At 37.2% G+C, this 22,993-nt stretch overlaps 1 protein-coding gene across 1 annotated transcript in view; it reads right to left on the reverse strand.

Moving 5' to 3' along the window:
• Positions 1 to 22,993, reverse strand: part of LOC137250502 (inactive dipeptidyl peptidase 10) — a 768,065-nt gene that overhangs the window by 743,895 nt on the left and 1,177 nt on the right. The gene's annotated exons all lie outside the window — the stretch shown is intronic.

A 22,993-nucleotide genomic window follows, 5' to 3' on the forward strand; every position in this document is an offset into this window, starting at 1 on the left:
AACGTATTCTAGACAAATTAAATGAAAAAGGGCGGAGCCAAGCCCATTTTAAAATTTTCTTTTATTTTTGTATTTTGTTGCACCGTATAATAACTGGAGTAGAATGTTGACATAATTTACTTATATACTATAAAGATATAAAATTTTTTGTAAAAATTTTACTTAAAAATTTTTTTTTTAAGTGAGCATGGTCGTTCTCCGATTTTGATAGTTTTTATTAAGCATACATATAGTAATAGGAGTAACGTTCCTGCCAAATTTCATCATGATATCTTCAACGAGTGCCTAATTAGAGCTTGCAAAACTTTTAAAATACCTTGTTTTAAAAGTGGGCGGTGCCACGCCCATTGTCCAATATTGTACTAATTTTCTATTCTGCGTCATAAGTTCAACTCACCTACCAATTTTCATCGCTTTATCCGCCGTTAGTAATGAATTATCGTACTTTTTCAGTTTTTCGAAATTTTCGATATCGAAAAAGTGGGCGTGCCCAGGACCCTACATACCAAATTACATCAAGATACCTCAAAATTTACTCAAGTTATCATGTTAACGGATAGACGGGCCGACATGGCTCAATCAAATTTTTTTTCGATACTGTTGATTTTGATATATGGAAGTCTATATCTTTCTCGATTCCTTTATACCTGTACAACCAACCGTTATCCAATCCAAGTTATTATACTCTGTGAGCTCTTCTCAACTGAGTATGAAAAATCGGATTAACATGAAAATCTTGAAAAGTAATAAACTAGACTACAATTATTAGGATCAGTTTGTGAGGTGCACCTTACAACTATCTAAGTATAAAGCAACCTTAACGATATTCATTTTATTTTGTAAATTTTCTGAGAGGGTGGATAGAACTGGTCGAAAAAATTAAAAAAAAAAAAATCAGAAGCCGCTTAGACCATCCAACACCTATGCCGTTGCGCTACCGTCTTCACTGTATGTGGATTCCAAGTTCATGAAGCTTATTTATACCTGTTGTTGTTGATAAAGATACTCCCCGAAGGGTTTGGGGAGAGTTATCGATGTTGATGGTCTTTTGCCGTATATAGATCCGGTACAATCCGGTAAAAAAACAAATCACCATTAAGCTAATAGCCCGACCATCTAGGGAATGATTAACATGACGACATTAGATATTCTTGGTCATCCCGCCCCCACCTCCTAGTTGCAGGGGGAACTTGGATACGCCCGATATATATTAGCAGCTAACCGAAAAATCCCGGTGGATTTATTGGCAAGAGAAATAGCAGATGTATAACATTAATATCCAGCGACCATTTGAAGAAGTCAAGAAAAGAGCAAGGACACAAACAATAGCTAAGTGGCAGCACGGTGGGAGGCCTCGGGTAAAGGGCGTTGGACCTTCATGTTAGTTTGGATTGCAGCTCAACGAAATGAGCGGAAGTACGGCGAACTGAATTATATGGCCATGGCGGTTTCAAAGAGTTTTTATGGCAGCGAAGTATAGAGGAAGATCGTCTTCGCCCAATTTGTACCACGGAATTAGAAAACGCAGACCACGTCATGCTCCACTGCCCCCTTTTCACAAGGAAAGAGTCATCTTGCATAGAGTTTTTGGGGAGGAACCTACCACGAAAAATTTGGTATCAAAAATGTGCAACAGGAAGGAGTGCTGGACTGCAGTAAGCAAAATATCATTTATAGTCATTACACGCCTGATGTATGCTGAGAGGGAGCGCTAAGAAATGCGCAGGCGAAGCAGTGGCGATTAAATCGACTCTCAGAGCAAATGGCGAAAACCTGCACGAAGGGACAACATTAAGCTCTTGAAAAATGGGAAATATGGAACTCCACCCTGAAGTAATGCGGAAGTGGTACCGGGGTGGGCGACAGTTCCAAAACGGGGCTGTTTTTTAGTCTACGGACACACGGTTGCCCCGACGGCAGCAATTATGGTGCATTAAGCATTTTTCTGCACTCCAGAAGCCGTGAATCTATCAAGCTTTGTACTGCGCTTATCAGCTCATTGACTCCCTAATTTATAACTCTCCGGCGCTTTTGTATTAAGATCTTTGTCATAAGAACATTTCTTGGTGAGCCTCAGATAAATACTGTCCATGTTCCAGCACTTGATATAACATATCTCCTATTCGCTTGTATATTTGGAGGATATTATTGCTTATTCCTATTCGAAGATTTATACACTTCAAGTACCTTTTTATACCATGTCGGTAAATTTGGGCTCTAGTTCTGCAATAGGTTCAGCACAAGGTTTGGCGCGAGGTAAAACTTCATCCCGCTGTGCGGTGAAGTTTCCTTTCTATCAATTACCTCTCGAATTTCGTGGTTTGGAAAACTCCCTTCAGCCGTTTCAAGTTTTTTTTTTTGCCACTCTGGGAGCTGATTTGAAGAAAAGTACCGATGATTTTGACACTTCCTGTATCATTATTCTCATCATCATCACATAAGGCATTACCTTTATACGGATCTCAAACTAATTTAGATTTTGTGGATGACCACAAGTTTTGCTGCGACACTTTAGCACTACAGCCTGTGACTGCTTCGTCACATCACTCACTTCTTCGTGAAAATAGGGGTATGAGCGATCTGTCCTCCTTATCTCTCTTTAGCTCTTCTTCATACTTTCATCTCACTTGGGTTTTATTTTCTTCCCCTTTTTGATTTTTAGCTTTCAAGGTGCATGGTTCTCGCAAGCACATCGCCTTGCGATGCCGTTTCAATTCTGTAGAGGCATTGATAATTGCTCGCAAAAAGGGATGTGGCTGCATGTGTTGAGCGGGTGCTCGGAGTACTGGGACATCAGGGACATCAGCAGTTGGCGAATAGCTATAGAAGGGGAACGGGTGGATACGATTGGGGTGTTCTCTACTAGTCGGACTATTGACTTGACAATAAGGTATGCTTTGCTGGTGTTTAGACGGATAAAACGGCAGGTTAACATTGGTGATCGTGGGGGTAATTGTGTGTGTGCTCGCGAATGTGTTGGAGATTCTTGCCCTATCTCACCCTAGGCGGCCGGTCTGGAGTAGATTGATACTCAACCAGTGGTAGCTTCTACAGTGATATGACGGGAAGTGCATAGCCTGCGTAGCTTGCTCAATTTCTTCTCACTCGCTGTGGGCCCTTCGGGAGCTTCGTGGTGTCTGTGATTGATATACGAATGCGATAAAAGATGGTTAGCTCGAATATGGAGTTTTTTTCTACCGGGTGCCATGATCCTTATATTGAAGAGGTGTTAGATTGGCTTCCACCACCACCAAGATTATGGTGTTTCCGTTCAGATAATCGACTCGTGTACTGTGGCGCATACGGGCATTAAGGATGATGTCGGCAGTTACTCACGTAAAATTTTACATTCGCTGCTCGCAATATAACTTTCGATTTACGATTTTCATTTGTTTGGAAAACTTTAAGTATCCTCCAGTGTTGTGATAGAGCGCTATTTCTTTATCGGTCTCGTCCAAGTCCGCGGATTGTTGCCCCATTGAGCTCACCCACTCCACGCTCCCTTCGAAGCTCGGAGCCGATTCACTGCTTTAAACAGTTCCTCGTTTATCTTCTAGCGGCATCATTCCTTCTCCTCATCTTTATCGCCGTTGCGATAAATCATATTGGTGACACGAGTTCCTTTCCCACAAGAGATACTAATCGTTTTAGTATAAGATTTTGGTAGGAATAACCATCCATTGTTCATGGACCGTAACATTAGGGACTGTCATTTGACTACTACCTGTACAAACAGTCATTCGATCGATACATATATATAGAGCTCTTGTCCTGTGGAAGGTGCAACTCCAAAAAAAGAAGTCAACTTGGGCTGACATGATACAATGGCAAGCAAAACTGTATGTGTCAGGCATGGATAAAAGCGCCCCTCAGGAAGTTTTAAATGTAACAATTTACTTTTTACCTCTACAAGTGTTCAACTATCGTGTGGAGGTGTAGAGAGTCATTGGCGTCTATAAGGGATCAAATGTCTCACGATATTAAAGGTAATGAAATTGTAAATGTGATGGCCAGGAGAGGTTCCAAAATATACATAAGCGATGCTAGTAGCCCCGTACACCACCTCCTGAGAAAAGAGACACCAACCGGGATGTTTGCGATATCTCAGGGTTCTTATGGCCATGTTTGGGTACCAGATAACCATCTTCTTTTTCAAGCTCAACAAGTCTGCAGTAAAAGTCATTGTGGTTGTTATCACAGGTCATTTCGTTATTGCACCAATGCTCCGAAGGTAGCGCATACCAACTAACTTCCTGCAGAAGGTGTCAGGTTGAGGGGGAAGGGTATTCCATTCATCATTTTCTTTCCAGGACTGCAGACCAGATGATCACATTTCAGGGTGCATGTTCTGGCAAATGTTGTGATGGTGGGTAATTCATGTGACGGCAGAAAAATATATCTGTAAAATATACGTATAAATAAGGTGATTTCAAACAGTGGGAACTTCAGAAAGACCAACCCCGAAACGCTACTTAGAGCGTCGGAGAAATAGTGTAGCATGCCGTCCCATTCAAGTGTAGTGTTTCGATTCATATTTCATATATCTTTATTAAGCCAAATAGTAACAACCTTGCTGGCTAGATTGCAGGTTAACGTAGTACTAGTTTAACAATTTTGAAATGAGATTTACAGACTTAAGTAATAAGAATCAATGCGTGTCTTAATTAGAAACCTTGGCTAGGCAAAGTCCAGATCAAAGTATCCGGTTAGGCGATGAAATTTTACAAAACCTTTAAGAAGAGTTACAAAACTGAAGTAATTTGAACGCAGAACCCAACGCGGAATGTACTGTGAAAGCGGAGAGCTCTGTTAGAGACATTGAAAATCAACTTCCCAAGTAGTTCCGAACACACAATGGCACCGGATATTATGTCAAAACTAAACATGATGTTTTGAACAAAACATCTAACCTCAAGTGAAAAGATAAGCATGCATCCTGCATTTTAGGATGGCATTAACAAAGTGTAGAGGCTGAAGGGCAAAATCGTATGAGCTTGCGCTGAATTCTTTCAAACCGTAAAGAGTGTGAAGAGTATTCCAGATGATTGAATCATACTCTAGCTTAGAACGCACTAAGGCATTATATAGTATTACACTTGTATATGGGCCCTTTAAATTCTTAGCATATCGTCGCAAGGAAGATAAATTGGTATAAGCCTTTGGTATGAGAAAGTTTACATGATTACCAAAAGTAAAAGATGAGTCAAGAATTACGCCAAGATCGCGGAACACATTTGAAATCGAATACACGAATAGAATATTGAGTCGCATATTATTTTGGAGACCCAATTATTAATAGCATTCAGATTTTCTTGCAGGCGCAATGCATCAGAAGTACAGGAGATCCTCCGAAAGAGTTTTAAATCCTCAGCATTAAGCAAATAACTCGATTTGTTTATACACAATCCAACATCTATCTATATATCCATATATATAAAAAGAAGTGTACATTTTGATTGTCACTCCATAACTCGAGAACGGATAGAAAGATTGTCATGAAATTTTTAGGAAAGATACAGGAAGGATAGATGATGTTTCGTTGATTTTGAAATCCCAAATCGGTTTAGCCATTCTTGAGTTATGATTTTTTTTTAGAAAAAATTCAAAATTTGAAAATTTGGTATATAAATTTGCCTATATTAGTATTTACGATCCTTTTTTCCGGGAAGTTAACCGGAGACGGAATGGGACTGGGATTAGAACTAGGACCGGGACTGAGACTCGGAGTGGGACTGGGATTGGGACTGGAACAAAATACATACCACCCTCTGGGACAGGCAATTAGGGATGAAGAATAATGAGAAGAAGGTGAGAGAAGAGAAAAGAGAGAAGTAGAAGGATACTGAGAAAGAAATAGAATGAGACGAATATGGAGATAGATGAAGCGAAAAAGACGAAAGGAGGAGTGAATAAAAGGATCAGGAAAAAGTAAAGAGGGGTCGGGGAGGGCAGAGTTAGACGGAAAAGCTTATTAAAACATGCAGATAAGCCAAATTTAGGGCAGAACAGCGTCTGCCAGGTCTTCTAGTAAATCTTATAAAATAAAGTCGCTAAATGCCATGTACGCACATAACTTCACACAGAATGCTCCGATTTTAAAATGGTTTTTTGCATTTGAAGGCTTAGCTACGTGAGATGGTACAGTTAATATAATTTGAAGAAATATATTATAGGGGCGTGGCAAATTGCCAAAATGTAGTAAGAAATTATAAAATTCTTGTTTACACAGCTATAACTCATAAACGGATGGATGGATTTAAAAAATTCTACTTTTCAGTAAAACTTTGAAATATTTGCCCTCGATCTGCATAAAAAAAATACTTGATTCCTTTCGTATAGCAGCCGAATTGTTTACACAAAAGTAACATTTTTACCAAAAAATGTGTTTGTGTGGTTGTTTGCTGTGAACTGTGCGCGCTAATTGCTTTTGAGTGAGGCATGATGCGACACATACATACGTACATATATAGCATTCGCTGCGTTATTTAGCTTCGGGTGCAGGTTTATGTACGTGTGGATGCACGTCACTACATAGTATAAAACAAAATCGCTTTTTCTGTCCCTTCGTCCCTTTAAATGCTTAAATCTTTAAAATACCCAAGGGATTATGATGCGCTTTTTTTAATACATAAAAAGTGATTGAAGAGGAAGGAACCGATGAACATATTTGGCTGAAAATTTTTGGAGGGGTAGCTTAGAACCAGGAGACAGACACAGGATGATTTTTATCCCGTTCTGGCTAGGGTCTTGAGATCAAAGCGTGGACATGTGTAATCCTGGGATATGTTTGTACAATATGGCTATCAAATGCAAGCGCTTTATGAGTACTTTGATACTTGGTATTTCTCGTACCAGCGGGTGACTAGGGTCTCGAGATACAAGCAAAAACGTGGACACGGTTACCCCTAGAATGTGTTTATAGATTAATGATAACAAATGAAAGCTGTTGATGAGTGCTTTAGTACAGAGTAATTTTTATACCGCTGGGTAAATAGGGTCTCAAGATATAGGCCAAAACCTGACCCAGATACCCCTAGAATGCCTGCGTAATATGGATATCAAATGAAAGCTGTTGCTGAGATCTTTAATGAAGTTTTAGTTGTGATATTCCAGTTAGTCGCATCAACCTGGCAGAACTGATAAATATGCATGCGCAGCCGAAATAAAAACATGAATTAAAAATACCCACATGCCTTTTTACATACGTCCTATTCGATTTGCTTGGCAAAGGGGATGAAGAAGAATAGAGAAGAGAAAAAGGGAAGGAGAAGGAGACTGAGAAGGAGATAGAGTGAGACGAAGATAGAGATAAATGAAGCGAAAAGAAGGGGGGAGGCGTGAATAAAAGGATTAAGAAAAAGTAAGGGAGGGGAAGGGTGGAGGGAGGGCAGAGTTAGATGGAAAAGGCTTATTAAAATGTATGCAGATAGACCAAATTTAGGGCAGAATAACGTCTGATGGGCCTGCTGGTCATACAATAAACATTAAAAACAAATTAATACCAAGGATGCTACCTTTTGGTACGCCCCAGGTTGCTTAGAATTCATAAGACTTAGTTTCTATTTCCAAACGGGTACCTATATGCATATATGTATGTATGCGAATATGTTGACATGAAGAACACAATTTTATTTTATCTCTTAAAAGTTATTTTATTTCTTTTTTGCATTGTTTTTTATTGTAGCCTTTGTCTAAAGCTGGGCAATGTCGTTTTTTATTTATTTTTTTCTCCCTTGCATTTCTTTCTTGTCTGTAAAGTTTTTTTTTTTTACTTTTTTTCTTCGCAGGTAGCAGACGTGAACAGCTTCTGCGCTGGGCAGTGGCATTGAAAGTTAAAGTAAGTTAAAGTAAGGAAATATTGGAGTAATGGAAAAAACCTCGAATAAGTAAAATGCAATAAGTACAAAAATAAGATATTATTACGAATTGTAAACAATTTAAAAGTAGCACATCAAAACGGAATGAAAAGCGGGAAACCTTGTAACTTTCTTTGCCATGTCTGGAAATTAAGTAGCAATTTTGTTTTCATTTACTTTTGAATTGCTCAAATGTGTAAATACAAGCGGGAAAGTAAATAGACAACTGAACGTTTTAAAAATCATTTTTATTGTTGTTGGGTTTGTCACCGCTAAATTTTAATGGTCTCTTGTGTCAAAACTGGTATATACTTAATTAAATAAAGGAAGAAAGTGAGATAATTCATATTGAGTATAAATAGGGGAAAATTATTTGAATGACCGCAAGATAAAACTCTTTAAAAAAATGTGGTTTTATTATGGAAATTTCCTCCAGATGATCTGAAAAAAACTTTGTTGCAAAGGCAAAATCTTAATTACTATTATGGTTCACCAATTAAGAAAACTTTCAAAAGTAAATTCCGAAATAATCATCTTTGGAAGTGGTACTACATGATGGAGTAAGGAATGCAACTTTAGGGGAGGGGTAGTTTTTGGTATTGGTATATTATATGGGGTATAAAGAAAAAGTGTTATCTCTATAATTTAGCTTAAGCCATTATTTCCTAGTGGCTCTAGTTTCCAAAATAATTAATAGTAAAGTTTTTATTAAAAATAATTTTTTTTAATTAACAAACTATTATTTCTATTATTATTACTATGAATAACTGCGAGTTAAACTCTCTTTTAAGAGATTTCCTTTTATGAGTTGATTGAGGAGCACTACTCTGAATGCTCCAACAGTAATCAGCTAACACATGCGCTCTCTAATTTCCTCGATATCGCTATGCCATAGTGCAAATGTCCACGCGGCTATGGAGGAAGCACATATTCATACTCATGTTTACATCCAGATATTGAAAGTGTAACATTAGTTGGTCCATCTTCTCAGAGAACATAAGTACCTCCCCCGTTCCATGCAAAATTTTCAGCTGCTTTCATGCGGCTAGTGAACTCTGGATCACAAACTAATTTTCTAATATGTGGGCTATCGAAAATTGCTACACTAGGGCTGATGAAATCAAAACCATTGCTATCATCTGGTTAACTGCTGATCGATACATTCTAATGAAATAAATCAGCGATCGCCAGAAACTTCTTATGGAAGTGTGACCACACCTACCTTGAAACAAAATTGATATCCAAAAAAAAAAAAAAAAAAAAAAAAACAATGTCAGGTTATTTTATTACTTCAAAATTCAAAAAAAAGAAGCGGTCTGCGCATGTACGTCATAGGATTTGGCTAACAGAGGAACGAAACAATTTACGTTCTGTGCATTTACGCACTCATAGAACTACGATAAAGCAATCAACGCTTAATCAAGTTTTATTATATTATCTATATATATAAAATAATTTAAAAATTTTTTTTAAATTAAACGGTTTTATTGAAAACAATATTTACATTAAGAAGTAATAATACTTAAAGATAGAAAATAATTAGGTAGGTCCTAGGTACTAGTCATCACACTCCTCATCAGTCTAGGGTGTTTATCAGACAAATAAAAAAAGCGTTGGATGCGTCAAATTTCTATTGATAGTCATATACAAGGCCAACTGAACTTTAATCAGGTTATGCTACGCCTCACATTTTTAGAAATTTCACACGCCCAACTCTTTTATTTAATTGTCTGATCAGCGCCCTAGGCTGATGAGGAGTGTGGTGACTAGTACCTAGGACTTACCTAATTATTTTCTATCTTTAAGTATTATTACTACTTAATGTAAGTATTGTTTTCAATAAAACCGTTTAACTTAAAGAATGTTTTTTAATTATTTTATTTTCAAGTTTTTAGTCTTTATTTAATTGCCTATTATTTCTCATTCTATTTAGTTCATTTAGTGACTCATTATTACAAGGGCTCTTTCCTGACAATTTGTTACAACCTAAGTCATCAATACATAATCCTTCCAAAGACTTTACTCGACTCTGCGCCACGTATGCTTGTCCCTCCTCCAACTCCAAAATATTTTGATGTCACTTCTACCGGACTGTATGCAATATTTGTTCCAAATATGAGCCAAATCTGGCATCATAGGTCGCTTTCTATTCTTGCATGTATTATGGGTTCCAAATATGAGCCAAATCGGACCATAAATACGAGTTTTGTGAATATCTCGATCCTTGCGCCACCTAACGGCGATTTTTTTCATTTTATTTCATTGTCATGGGGTTCTGAACTACACTCCAAGTTTCAAGCTTTTAGCTTATCGGGAAGTTACTTAAATTTTAATTACAAGATTCGCTCACAACGGCCGTGCAGCCTGTCAACTCAAGCTAAATAAAACCGTATAATAAAATAGGATGTATGTATGTATGTTTGTATGTTTGTATGTTTCTTTATTTGTATGAGGCTTATGGACTCCGAAACTACGACGCAGATTTTATTCAAATTTTCAGGATAACTTAGTAGGAACCCGGAGAGTGTTTGTGAAAAGTTTTTTTTTCGGGAAGTGGACCAGGGACCGATTTATTCCAAACTATCTTATATATGGCTCGATTTGCCTGAAATTTGGTATGTAGGTAGCGTTATATCTAGGATAAAATGTCGGATAATTTTTCTTCCGGGAAGTGGACCAGGATACATATTGGTGACTAGGGTCTCGAGATATAGGACAAAAAGTGGAAACGTGCACCCCTAGATTGTGTTTATACAATATGGATATCAAATGAAAGCTGTTGATGAGTGCTTTAGTACAGGGTAGCTTTCATACCTATTGGTGACTAGGGTCTCGAGATATAGGCCAAACAAACTTCTGGTAACACTATGGACTCAATCAATCTATGTGAGGTCCTCATGGACCAGCCAGTTCAACCTAACCTAACCTACGCAATAATATCCAATTGGACTGCTTATGATTTCGAGGGCGGCATCCTTAGCCAAATAACGTTTCAACGTGTTTCTTTGGTAGTGCTCGGCAGCATAGCACGAAAAAAAAAAATTCGTTAGAAAGTCTTCAGAGCTACACCTAGAGCTTCTAGCAAAGTGACGTCGACGAAGGTATGAGTCGGAAGTCGTAGTCGTACAGCTTCTTTGAAGGCATATGGTGTGAGGACGAGGAGGCGGGTTATCGAATGGTGTTAAACAGGATTGATACTGTACATCGGGATTTATAGCTCTTAAAACAGCCGAAAAAAACATTTTGGCGAAATCAACAATAGGCCAGCGATAGTGCTAATCGTGAAAACTATGCCACAGAGCCATGGGTATTAAAAGACCATTAATAGCAACCATAATTCGCCTTTGTTCGTGACCAGCAAGGAGCCACAAATGATTTAAAGAAATTTTGTCGACAACGAGTATTAGGAGTTAGCTCTGAACATCTTCTTCGGTAAAACTACGTTTTGCACGAGACATACAGAGAAAAGTGTGACCATTTCAACCCTAGAACACTAAAATTCCGACTTGTGAGGCGACTCGACTATTTGTTTTCACGATATTCTGCAAGAAAAATCTTTTTTTTTTTAAAAAAATTTGTTTAATCATGAAAATTTGTAAATTTTTTTAATGTAGCCTCACAGGCCAGGTTTAGTATTAAATAGTAAAGAAAGAGGTTTCGTGTTCTAGGGATAAGTACTTAATTTTTTCGCAGACTCAGCAGTACCAGTCCCTTAAACCGGGGTTAGGTTCGAAGAAGGCTCCCTGGAGTAAATGAACGAAGAACAGTCCCTCCGCAAAGAGCTACTCCTAAAATTTTTCGAACGATCCGCGAGACTTTAAGGAAAAAAACGCCGGATCTTTCCGAAATGGCCAAAACGTTGATTACTTTAATACATACAAACAAAACCTTTTTTAAATATTATTTTATTAAATAACAAGTAAGGAAGGCTAAGTTCGGGTGTAACCGAACATTACATACTCAGTTGAGAGCTATGGAGACAAAATAAGGAAATGACCATGTAGGAAAATGAACCTAGGGTAACCCTGGAATGTGATTGTATGACATGTGTATTAAATGGAAGGTATTAAAGAGTATTTTAATAGAGATTAGGCCATAGTTCTATGGATGGACGCCATTTCGGGATATCGCCATAAAGGTGGACCAGGGCTGATTCTAGAATTTGTTTTTACGATATGGATATCAAATGAAAGGTGTTACTGAGCATTTTAAGAGGGAGTGGGCCTTAGGTCTATCGGTGGACGCCTTTTCGAGATATCGCCATTAAGGTGGGCCAGGGGTGAATCTAGAATGTGTTTGTACGATATGGGTATCAAATGAAAGGTGGTAATGAGTATTTTTAAAGGGGTAATCTTTAGTTCTATAGGTGAACGCCTTTTCGAGAAATCGCCATAAAGGTGGACCAGGGGTGACTATAGAATATGTTTGTAAGATATGGGTATCAAATGAAAGGTGTTAATGAGTATTTTCAAAGGGGGTGATCCTTAGTTCCATAGGTGGACGCCGTTTCGATATATCGCCATAAAGGTGGACCAGGGGTGACTCTAGAATGTGTTTGTACGATATGGGAATCAAATGAAAGGTCTTACTGAGCATTTTAAGAGGGAGTGGGCATTAGGTCTATAGGTGGACGCCTTTGCGAGATATCGCAATTAAGGTGGGCCAGGGGTGAATCTAGAATGTGTTTGTACGATATGGGTATCAAATGAAAGGTGGTAATGAGTATTTTAAAAGGGAATGGGATTTAGTTCTATAGGTGAACGCCTTTTCGAGATATCGCCATAAAGGTGGACCAAGGGTGACTCTAGAATGTTTGTACGATATGGGTATCAAATGAAAGGTGGTAATGAGTATTTTTAAAGGGGTAATCCTTAGTTCTATAGGTGGACGCCTTTTAGAGATATCGCCATAAAGGTGGACCAAGGGTGACGCTGGAATGTTTGTACGATATGGGTATCAAACGAAAGGTGTTACTGAGCATTTTAAGAGGGAGTGGGCATTAGGTCTATAGGTGGACGCCTTTGCGAGATATCGCCATTAGGGTGGGCCAGGGGTGACTCTAGAATATTTGTACGATATGGGTATCAAACGAAAGGTGGTACTGAGCATTTTAAGAGGGAGTGGGCATTAGGTCTATAGGTGGACGCCTTTTCGAGATATCGCCATTAGGGTGGGCCAGGGGTGACTCTAGAATGTGTTTGTACTATATGGGTATCAAATGAAAGGTGGTAATGAGTATTTTAAAAGGGAGTAATCCTTAGTTCTATAGGTGGACGCCTTTTCGAGATATCGCCATAACGGTGGACCAAGGGTGACTCTATAATGTTTGTACGATATGGGTATCAAATGAAAGGTGGTAATGAGTATTTTTAAAGGGGTAATCCTTAGTTCTATAGGTGGACGCCTTTTAGAGATATCGCCATAAAGGTGGACCAAGGGTGACGCTGGAATGTTTGTACGATATGGGTATCAAACGAAAGGTGTTACTGAGCATTTTAAGAGGGAGTGGGCATTAGGTCTATAGGTGGACGCCTTTTCGAGATATCGCCATTAGGGTGGGCCAGGGGTGACTCTAGAATGTTTGTACGATATGGGTATCAAACGAAAGGTGTTACTGAGCATTTTAAGAGGGAGTGGGCAATAGGTCTATAGGTGGACGCCTTTTCGATATATCGCCATTTGGGTGGGCCAGGGGTGACTCTAGAATGTGTTTGTACGATATGGATATCAAATTAAAGGAATTAATGAGGGTTTTAAAAGCGGTTGGCCCTAAGATGTATATGTGAAAGCGTTTTCGCGATATCGATCAAAATGTGGACCAGGTGATCCAGAAAATCATCTTTCGGGTACTGCTAATTTATTTATAAATACCATACCACTAACAGCATTCCTGCCAAGATTCCAAGGCCTGTTGGTTTCGCCTTGTAGAACTTTTTCATTTTCTTCTACTTAATATGGTAGATGTCACACCCATTTTACAAAGTTTTTTCCAAAGTTATATTTCGCGTCAATAAGCCAATCCAATTACCATGTTTCATCCCTTTTTTCGTATTTGGTATAGAATTATGGCATTTTTTTCATTTTTCGTAATTTTCGATATCGATAAAGTGGGCGTGGTTATGGTCGGATTTCGGCCATTTTTTATGCCAAGATAAAGTGAGTTCAGATAAGTACGTGGACTGATTTTAGTAAAGATATATCGGTTTTTGCTCAAGATATTGTGTTAACGGCCGAGCGGAAGGACAGACGGTGGACTGTGTATAAAAACTGGGCGTGGCTTCCACCGATTTCGCCCATTTTCACAGAAAACAGTTACCGTCATAGAATCTATGCGCCTACCAAATTTAAGAAGGATTGGTAAATTTTTGTTCGACTTATGGCATTAAAAGTATTCTAGACAAACTAAATGAAAATGGGCGGAGCCACACCCATTTTGAAATTTTCTTTTATTTTTGTATTTTGTTGCATCATATCATTACTGGAGATGAATTTTTACTTAATTTACTTATATACAGTAAAGATATTAAATTTTTTGTTAAATTTTGAATTAAAAAAAAATTTTTTTAAAAACTGGGCGGTTTCTTCATCCAATTTTGCTAATTTTTATTTAGCACATATATAGTAATAGTAGTAACGCTCCTGCCAAATTTCATCATGATATCTTCATCGACTTCCAAATTACCGCTTGTAAAATTTTAAATTACCTTCTTGTAAAAGTGGGCGGTGCCACGCCCATTGTCCAAATTCTCACTAATTTTCTATTCTGCTTCATAACGTCAACCCATCTACCAAGTTTCATCGCTTTAGCCGCCTTTGGCAATGAATTATCGCATTTTTTCGGTTTTTCGAAATTTTCGATATCGAAAAAGTGGGCGTGGTTATAGTCCGATATGGTTCATTTTAAATAGCGATGTGAGATGAGTGCCCAGGAATCTACATACAAAATTTCATCAAGATACCTCAAAATTTACTGAAGTTATCGTGTTAACGGACAGACGGACGGACGGACGGACGGACGGACATGGCTCAATCGAATTTTTTTCGATACTGATGATTTTTATATATGGAAGTCTATATCTATCTCGATTCCTTTATACCTGTACAACCAACCGTTATCCAATCAAAGTTAATATACTCTGTGAGCTCTGCTCAACTGAGTATAAAAAAATTAAGCTTTTTAAAGTAAGAAGGCCGGCGAAAACCTCTAGTAAGAGACAGATATTTTTGCTATATGGATGATTAAATCACATTGCTAATTAAAATGTATACGTAGATTAATTACATTTCCCACATGCAAGCAATATTATATAAACAAACCAGAATAAGAGTACCGTTAATAAGTGAACATAATCAAAATTAAATATTATTTTGTGAGGCTGCAGCCCATGGTGGGGTATTTGATCAATCTAGCGGGCCAAAATTAAAACAGCAGTTATGTCTGTTCAAAAACTGGTTGTCTTTTTCATTGTTATTAAAAGGAAATATTTAGCAGAAAATTCGCGTTGTTCTGTGCAGAACTACTATGGATCGGGCCCACGATTTCGGATGGGCCCTGGGTAATTTTTTGGCATTATATGAGATATGTCAATATGGATATCAAACAAAAGGTATTTTACTGCGCATTTCTATTGACATTTTTAAATAGGGTTGCCACTTAGAGTTGCCACCTCACCTTCCTTTAATACTCAGCATACTTTGCACACAGAGTATATTAACTTTGATTGGATAACGGTTGGTTGTACAGGTATAAAGGAATCGAGATAGATATAGACTTCCATATATCAAAATCATAAATATCGACAAAAAATTTGATTAAGCCATGTCCGTCCGTCCGTCCGTCTTTCCGTTAACACGATAATTTGAGTAAATATTGAGATATCTTCACCACGTTACACGAGCTTATCTGGATCCAGAATAGATTGGTATTGAAAATGAGCGAAATTGGATGATAACCACGCCCACTTTTTATATATATACGATTTTGGAAAACACAAAAAAACTGATTATTTAGAAAATAATACACTTAGAATGTTGAAATTTGACGTGTGGACTAATATTAAGACTGTTGATACAAATTTGAAAAAAAAATTTAAAGGGGCGTCGCAACGCCCACTTGTGCTAAAATCAATTTTGTAAATATTATTAATCATAAATCAAAAATAGTTAAACCTATAGTAACAAAATTCGGCAGAGAGATTGCCTTTACTATAAGGAATGCTTTGAAGAAAAATTTATGAATATGTTTAAGGAGCACGCCCACTTTTATATAAGAGATGTTTAAAAGGGTCGTGGGCGAATATAATAAGCTAAATCTTTGCATAAAAGAGCTTTATATCAATGTTATTTCATTTCCCAAGTGGATTTGTAGCAATAAATAGGAAAAACTTCAAATTTAAAAAAATGGGCGTGGCACCGCCCCTTTTATGACTAAGCAATTTTCTATGTTTCGGTAGTCATAACTCGAAGAAAATATAAGGGATCGTAATGAAATTGGGTACACAGATTTTCCCTATAGCATGAAATATTTCAAGTAAAAATGGACGAGATCAGTTAGAGACCACGCCCACTTTTATATAAAATATTTTTAAAAGGGTCGTAGACGAAAATAATAAGCTATAACTTAAAAAAAATAGTTTTGAATCAATGATATTTCACTTATAAGGATATATTGTAAGAGGAAATGGGGAGACATTTTTTTTAAACAGCCGGTGCCACGTGTTATGTAGAAAAGTAATTTATCTGAAATGAAATTTGCAATTGAAGCTCACACTGAGTATATAATGGTCGGTTACACCCGAACTTAGACACCTTTACTTGTTTATGTTTCTTTGCATATCCACTACCATCTCGAAAACGGCTTAACCGACTTGAATACAATTTAGTACATCGATATAGTACTACATTTGAAGACTTTTCACCTAGGTGTTTTTAGTGAGGATTTTTCACGAGGTTCCACCTTTTCTAAAGTAAAAAAATTTCATGAGATATGCCAACAAAATTGATCACCACTCAAAAAATCGCGGGTATGCGCAGCCGGTTTTATTATTAAACTTTGAAACAAACAGAAGCTTCTGTATTGCCAAAAAATTACTGACATGATTTGCCATGAAAAGGTATATATGTCGTTTTGTTTGCAAGGTTTTTAAAAAATCTAATATTGAAAAGTATTGGTATTACAAGTAGAATGACTCAGTTAAAACATGCAGTTTAAAAAATCTAACATATTATTACGAATATTAGTAACACTAAATGATACTCACATCACTAATCTGCTACTAAGTAAATAACGCCACAACAACAATAAAGCAATCTGTCACACGTGTATCTGCATAAACAAATAAATAATCATGTACACACATACATACAAACGGCAGAGAGATACTCACAAACGCATGCCATCATCAGCTACTTCTTCGCTCACATATACACACGCATATGGTTCCACACTACAAATACACGCCAGGTAGAGGATTCTAGCAGAAGAAACGTCTAGACATTTGGGCAGAGAGTATAAAAGCAGCAGAAGCTCACTATTCCGTAATAAGTTTGATTTAAGCACGCTATTGGTTGCGAAGTATAAGTGTTATTATGAAGTGCTTTCAAAGTAGTATAATAAAGACCATTTTGCTTTATTGAATATTGGAGTTATTTATTCAACAATTTTGCGATACGAACGTTAGTAGAAGGTGTATGATAAGTGAAGTTTCCCTAAATTCGTTAAGAAGTGAATTAAAAATACACTTACCTGACCTAAAATAAAATGGAACTAGATTTGAATGAGGCTAAACAAGTGAGCAAGTATTTAGGTTAAAAAGGTATATTGCTTTTTCATCCAAAAGTACCTCGAACTGCACACCATTTGTATACAATTTAGAAATGCGCGGTTAGCTCCGTTGACGCTGCATATGGGTTTTGGGGTATTTATACTATTCAGTGGACATCTAGGAACGCCACGGACTATATTTTAAAAAAATTTTTAATTTTGAAAAATCGACTTTTGGACAGCTAGGTTGATCAAATATCCCACCGTGCGATCCTCATGCATGCACATTTATCTGTGCACAATTTTATAACCATAATGTAAATATATATATACATATGCACATTGCAACTATATCAACATAGCATCACAACAACAACTCTTGCAGCCAATAACATAAAATAAGCGTTGCCAATGAAATTATTGTTGTTAGCCTTTTTCAGAGGAAAATAAAAAACATGTGTAAACATGTGTTGCTTATTCATAAGCTTGATTTACTGGGCTTTCCGTTTCACCTATTAATGTGGCTGAAAAGCTATCTTTCTAACCGGACCCAAAAAGTCCTGTTCAAGTGCAATCTGTCGGAATCGTTCGGAGTTTCCTCTGGCGTACCCCAGGGAAGTCATCTAGGCCCTTTGCTCTTTGCCCTTTTCATTAATGACTTGCCACAGACAATATTATATTCCCATACTATAATGTATGCGGATGATGTAAAACTTTGCTACACTTACTGTCCTACCGATTTGAGTTCCTTGGATCTTCTTCAGGCCGACTTTGACTCGTTCCAATGTTGGTGCACAACAAATTTATTAGCTTTAAATTGCTCTAAATGTAAGCATATGACATTTCACCGAGTGAAGCCAGCATTGAAATCTTATGTAATAGATGGTACGCCTTTGGAGCGTATATCTATTGCAAATGATCTAGGTGTCCTTTTTGATCCGAAATTGAATTTTAACATGCATATTTCATCTATAGCCAACAAAGCGTTGGGTTTACTTGGATTTGTTAAAAGATGGGCTAAAGAGTTCGATGATCCGTACCTCACTAAGGTTCTTTACACATCGCTGGTTCGTCCAATACTCGAGTATTGCTCATGCGTTTGGTCCCCTGTTTCTCAAAAGCATATAAAGCGTCTTGAGTCAGTTCAAAAGCAATTTTTGATATTTGCATTGCGCGGCCTTAATTGGGACTCAAGTCTCCACCTTCCTCCATACAGAAGTAGACTTCTTCTTATTAACTTACCCACTCTGGAAAATCGGAGAATATTACTGGGGGTATTGTTCATCCATAAGCTCATTATTGGAGAAATTGATTCCGCGGACCTCCTCAGCCGCTTGTTTTTTGCGGTTCCCCCTAGAGTATCCAGACACTACGTTCCTTTCTATTTACCCCTTTGTCGACGAAACTTTGCTAAAAATAATCCTCTTCTTATCTGGTGCGCGCACTACAATGACTTGTATAGCTGCATCAGTCTTGAATATACTTTTGCCACTATACGTAATGCAATACTTGCCTATCTAATTTAAGAGATACAAGCTAATTTAATTTGCCGGCATTTATTCCTTCGATAAAAAACAGGAACTATCTCGCTTAAGGATGGAGGAACATTTATCAACATGTCTCATTAAGAAGGAACAAGACAGTACTGTGTTGATTGGAATCTGGTGCATTCCAACAACGTAAAAAACATGCTTTTTCAAGAGTCACTGACCGGAATCGTATGCATTCCGGCAGTATAATCTTATGGGTCAGGCATCGAGCTGATTGGAATCCGGTGCATTCCAACAACACAGGTCATGTTACTTTTTTATGCCTTGTGATGGCGTATCCTCATTACACTACTCTTAGCACTGCCGGATTCCCATGACATGCTGATTGGAATCTTGTTGCATTCCAACAGGGAGATTGGAATCCACTGCATTCCGAAGTCATGCTGAGCGGAATCTGATGCATTCCGCCAGTATAAGATTTCGGCATAAGATCTTATTTCTGCTCATATTTCTTATTATTATTATATTCTGAAATTAAATAGTAATGTTCATTAATATTTCTTTGTTTGTAATATAACATTGTTGAAAGCTCGATATATCTTAAATTTTATCTTTTGAGTTGTATATTTATATATCTTTTATATTATGCAGTCGACCATAGTTTGTCGTCGACTTTAAATAATAAATAAATAAATAAATAAATAAATAAAGTCGCATGAATATGCTGAATGGAAATGTTCACACAAAAAAATAGCTGTAACATTTCCGACAACAATAAATTTGTAATGTTCCTATTCAGGAAGCTACAAAAAATATTGTCATGGCAACGAGCGTGTCAAAGGGAAGCAGGAACATTAAAATTTTAATACGAACATAAGTAATAGGAAACACAGCAGCAACGATTCTTGCACCGATGATGAATATTGGCCATCGAATGTTGATATGTATTGCAATGATAATAATCCCTCTTTAAAGCCTTTTTCACACCTCATATAACTTGTTTATATATGGGAGTCATTTAAAAGAGAGAAAGAGGATCCAGTATACGTCTTAATTTAATATCTTTCTAAAAGTTACAGAAAATAAGTTCATCGTTGAAAGAAAACTGCAAAACATATCATATCATCGACGACTTGGTTAAAACTAAGCCAGTATCATGGTCGAAAAACAATCTTTGAAATCACACTTGGTTTGAAATGCTGAATTGAATTAATAGCATAGAACTGGTCCATTGCAACTTTCGCCCCAGTCATTCCCTCGAGAGAGAAATGGGGAAGAGGACTCATAATGTGCCAGTTAAATTTTTCGCGGATGGGTCGAAGTTGGTCGGAAAGGTTGGTGGGGGGTCTTTTGTCAAGAACCAAATATAGTGCGTAAATTTAAGTTGGCTGATACTTCGGCGTCTTCCAGGAGGAAGTTTTCGCAACTTAGGATGCAGTGGGAAATTTATCATCTACTCGAATAGCCAAGCGGCTATCAAGGCACTGGGTTCAACTAAAATGCGATCTGGTGTTATCTGTTAGTGCTTGGCCTCGCTTGTGATTTCGTCGAAATATTTTTGGCAGCCGCCGTGTTGTGGTGGCAGCATGCTCCGCCTCCCACACCGAAGATCCTGGGCTCACGCTTAATAAGTTTTTTCGATTAGAAGAAAGTTGTTCCAAAGTTTCTCAGTGAAAACTAATATACCTTGCAGATGCCGTGCAGAGTTGCCGTAAAACACGGAATCTACGTCCCGGCAATTTGTAGAAAAAATTAAAAAGGACACGAAACAAATTGGCCTTGAATCTAATTCTTTGACTAAGATGATCTGTCTCCCGGGACATAATAATACATCCCGGGAGAACTTATTGCTGGATTGTATAGAAGAATAGATTGGTATTGAAAATGAGCGAAATCGGATGATAACCACGCCCACTTTTTATATATATAACATTTTGGAAAACACAAAAAACCTGACTGTTTAGTAAATAATACACCTAGAATGTTGAAATTTGAAAAAAAAGTTTAAAATGGTCGTGGCACTGCCCACTTATGATAAAATCAATTTTACAAATATTATTAATCATAAATCAAAAATCGTTAAACCTATCGTAACAAAATTCGGCAGAGAGGTTTCATTCACTATAAGGAATGCTTTGAAGAAAAATTTACGAAATTGGTTAAGGATTACGCCCACTTTTATATAAAAGATTTTTAAAGGGTTGTGGACGAATAAAATAAGTTATATCTTTGCAAAAAAGCTCTATAGCAATGGTATTTCATTTTCCAAGTGGATTTATAACAGTAAATAGGAAAAACTTCAAATTTAAAAAAATGGGCGTGGCACAGCTCCTTTTATGACTAAGCAAGTTTCTACGTTTCGGGAGCCACAACTCGAAGAAAAATTTGTTCAGAATAGAACCATATGTAAATGTATTATTGCGCAGCCTTGTAACACTATTAAGCACACAAAACGAACAACAACAGCATTTCAAGTGTACAGCTGGGTATGTTATGTTCGGTTTCACCCGAACTTAGATTTCCTTACTTTTTTGTTACTAATATTGTTTTAACAATTTTTTTGTTTTCTTGTCAGTCTATTGATTGAATTTTTTAGATCGCTGGATCGAATGGAAATCAAGGCCTTAGCAATAATTTTTTGTAATTATGGTTATGATATATTTTTTATTAATAGTTCATTATAAATTGTTTATTATAATTTTTTGCTTATTGTATAGATCTATTTTGGGAGCTGCTAAACTCCTTCGACGAAACGAAAAAACTGGATCACTACTGAGATTAAAGGGACCGTAGACCTTGTGAAAAATATTAGCTCATTTTTTGGTCGGGCCTTTTTTGAAATTTTGTCGGCCTGTGTTTTAACCGCAGTTACAGTTAAGCATACAAAGGGGAGATTATACAACTTTTTAAATTTTTAACATCTCTTATTGGTGACCCAAGTGACCCAATAAATCTTTATGAGAATTATCTTTATTTATCGCTAATGCAGAACTAGGAAAAGTTTGGGCTAATACAAGCACTGTTATTATAAATTGTTGGCATTAAAGTGAACAGGATTTTGTTTAGTGATATCAATTGCACTTCATACGCATGATTTTTAGGTTAGGTTAATTTGAACTGACGGTTCGGTGAGGACGTCACAGTGACTGAGGAAATCCGTAGTGTTACCAGAAATTTGTTTAAAAACTAAACTTAGAAACTCTATCAAAAACCATCAGCTAAGCTATACAAAAATTCCATGCTCTTGGTAAATGCTAGATGCTTTATAAGACCTACGCCAGTTACTGCTGCTAGAGCTGTCAGCTGTCTTGCTCGAACGTTTCCTCCTTCAGCGCACACCTCCACATATGCGCTATTACTGACTTAGCTTAATTTTTAGGCTTATGGTGCCAGAAGGCAGTGTCCAGCCAGAATACCCGTCATGAGTCTAACGTCTTTTCTTTTAAATAATAAAAATAACTTCGTTAGTCTAAGTTTCCAAGACCAACATAAGATCTTCGACATTCTAATTGGGACTAGCTTGTTCAAGCGCTTTTTATTTTCATCTTTTCCATATGCCCTGTCACACAATAAAGCTGCGCGCTTCGCCCTATTTCGATTTTCCAGACATTGCCTACACTCACATCACTTTAAGCTATGCTGAACTATGAGAGATCATTGCCTTAATTGCAGTCATATAAAATTGTCAGAATAAAATAGTAGCGGCTGCAGTTTAAACCATTTTCTTGCGCTTTTTTTTTTCTTTGGTTTGGCTGCTACTTCGGTCTAAAGAATGCTAGAGTATTATGAATGAAATCAGGTAGTCTGTTAATCCTGAAGTTGATAACGATATACTAACATGGCCCCTTTGTTTCAGTTGTTAACGCTATGTTCTTTGTCACCAG

Source organism: Eurosta solidaginis, chromosome 4 (genome assembly GCF_040869045.1).
Source record: "Eurosta solidaginis isolate ZX-2024a chromosome 4, ASM4086904v1, whole genome shotgun sequence".
Lineage (NCBI taxonomy): Eukaryota > Metazoa > Arthropoda > Insecta > Diptera > Tephritidae > Eurosta > Eurosta solidaginis.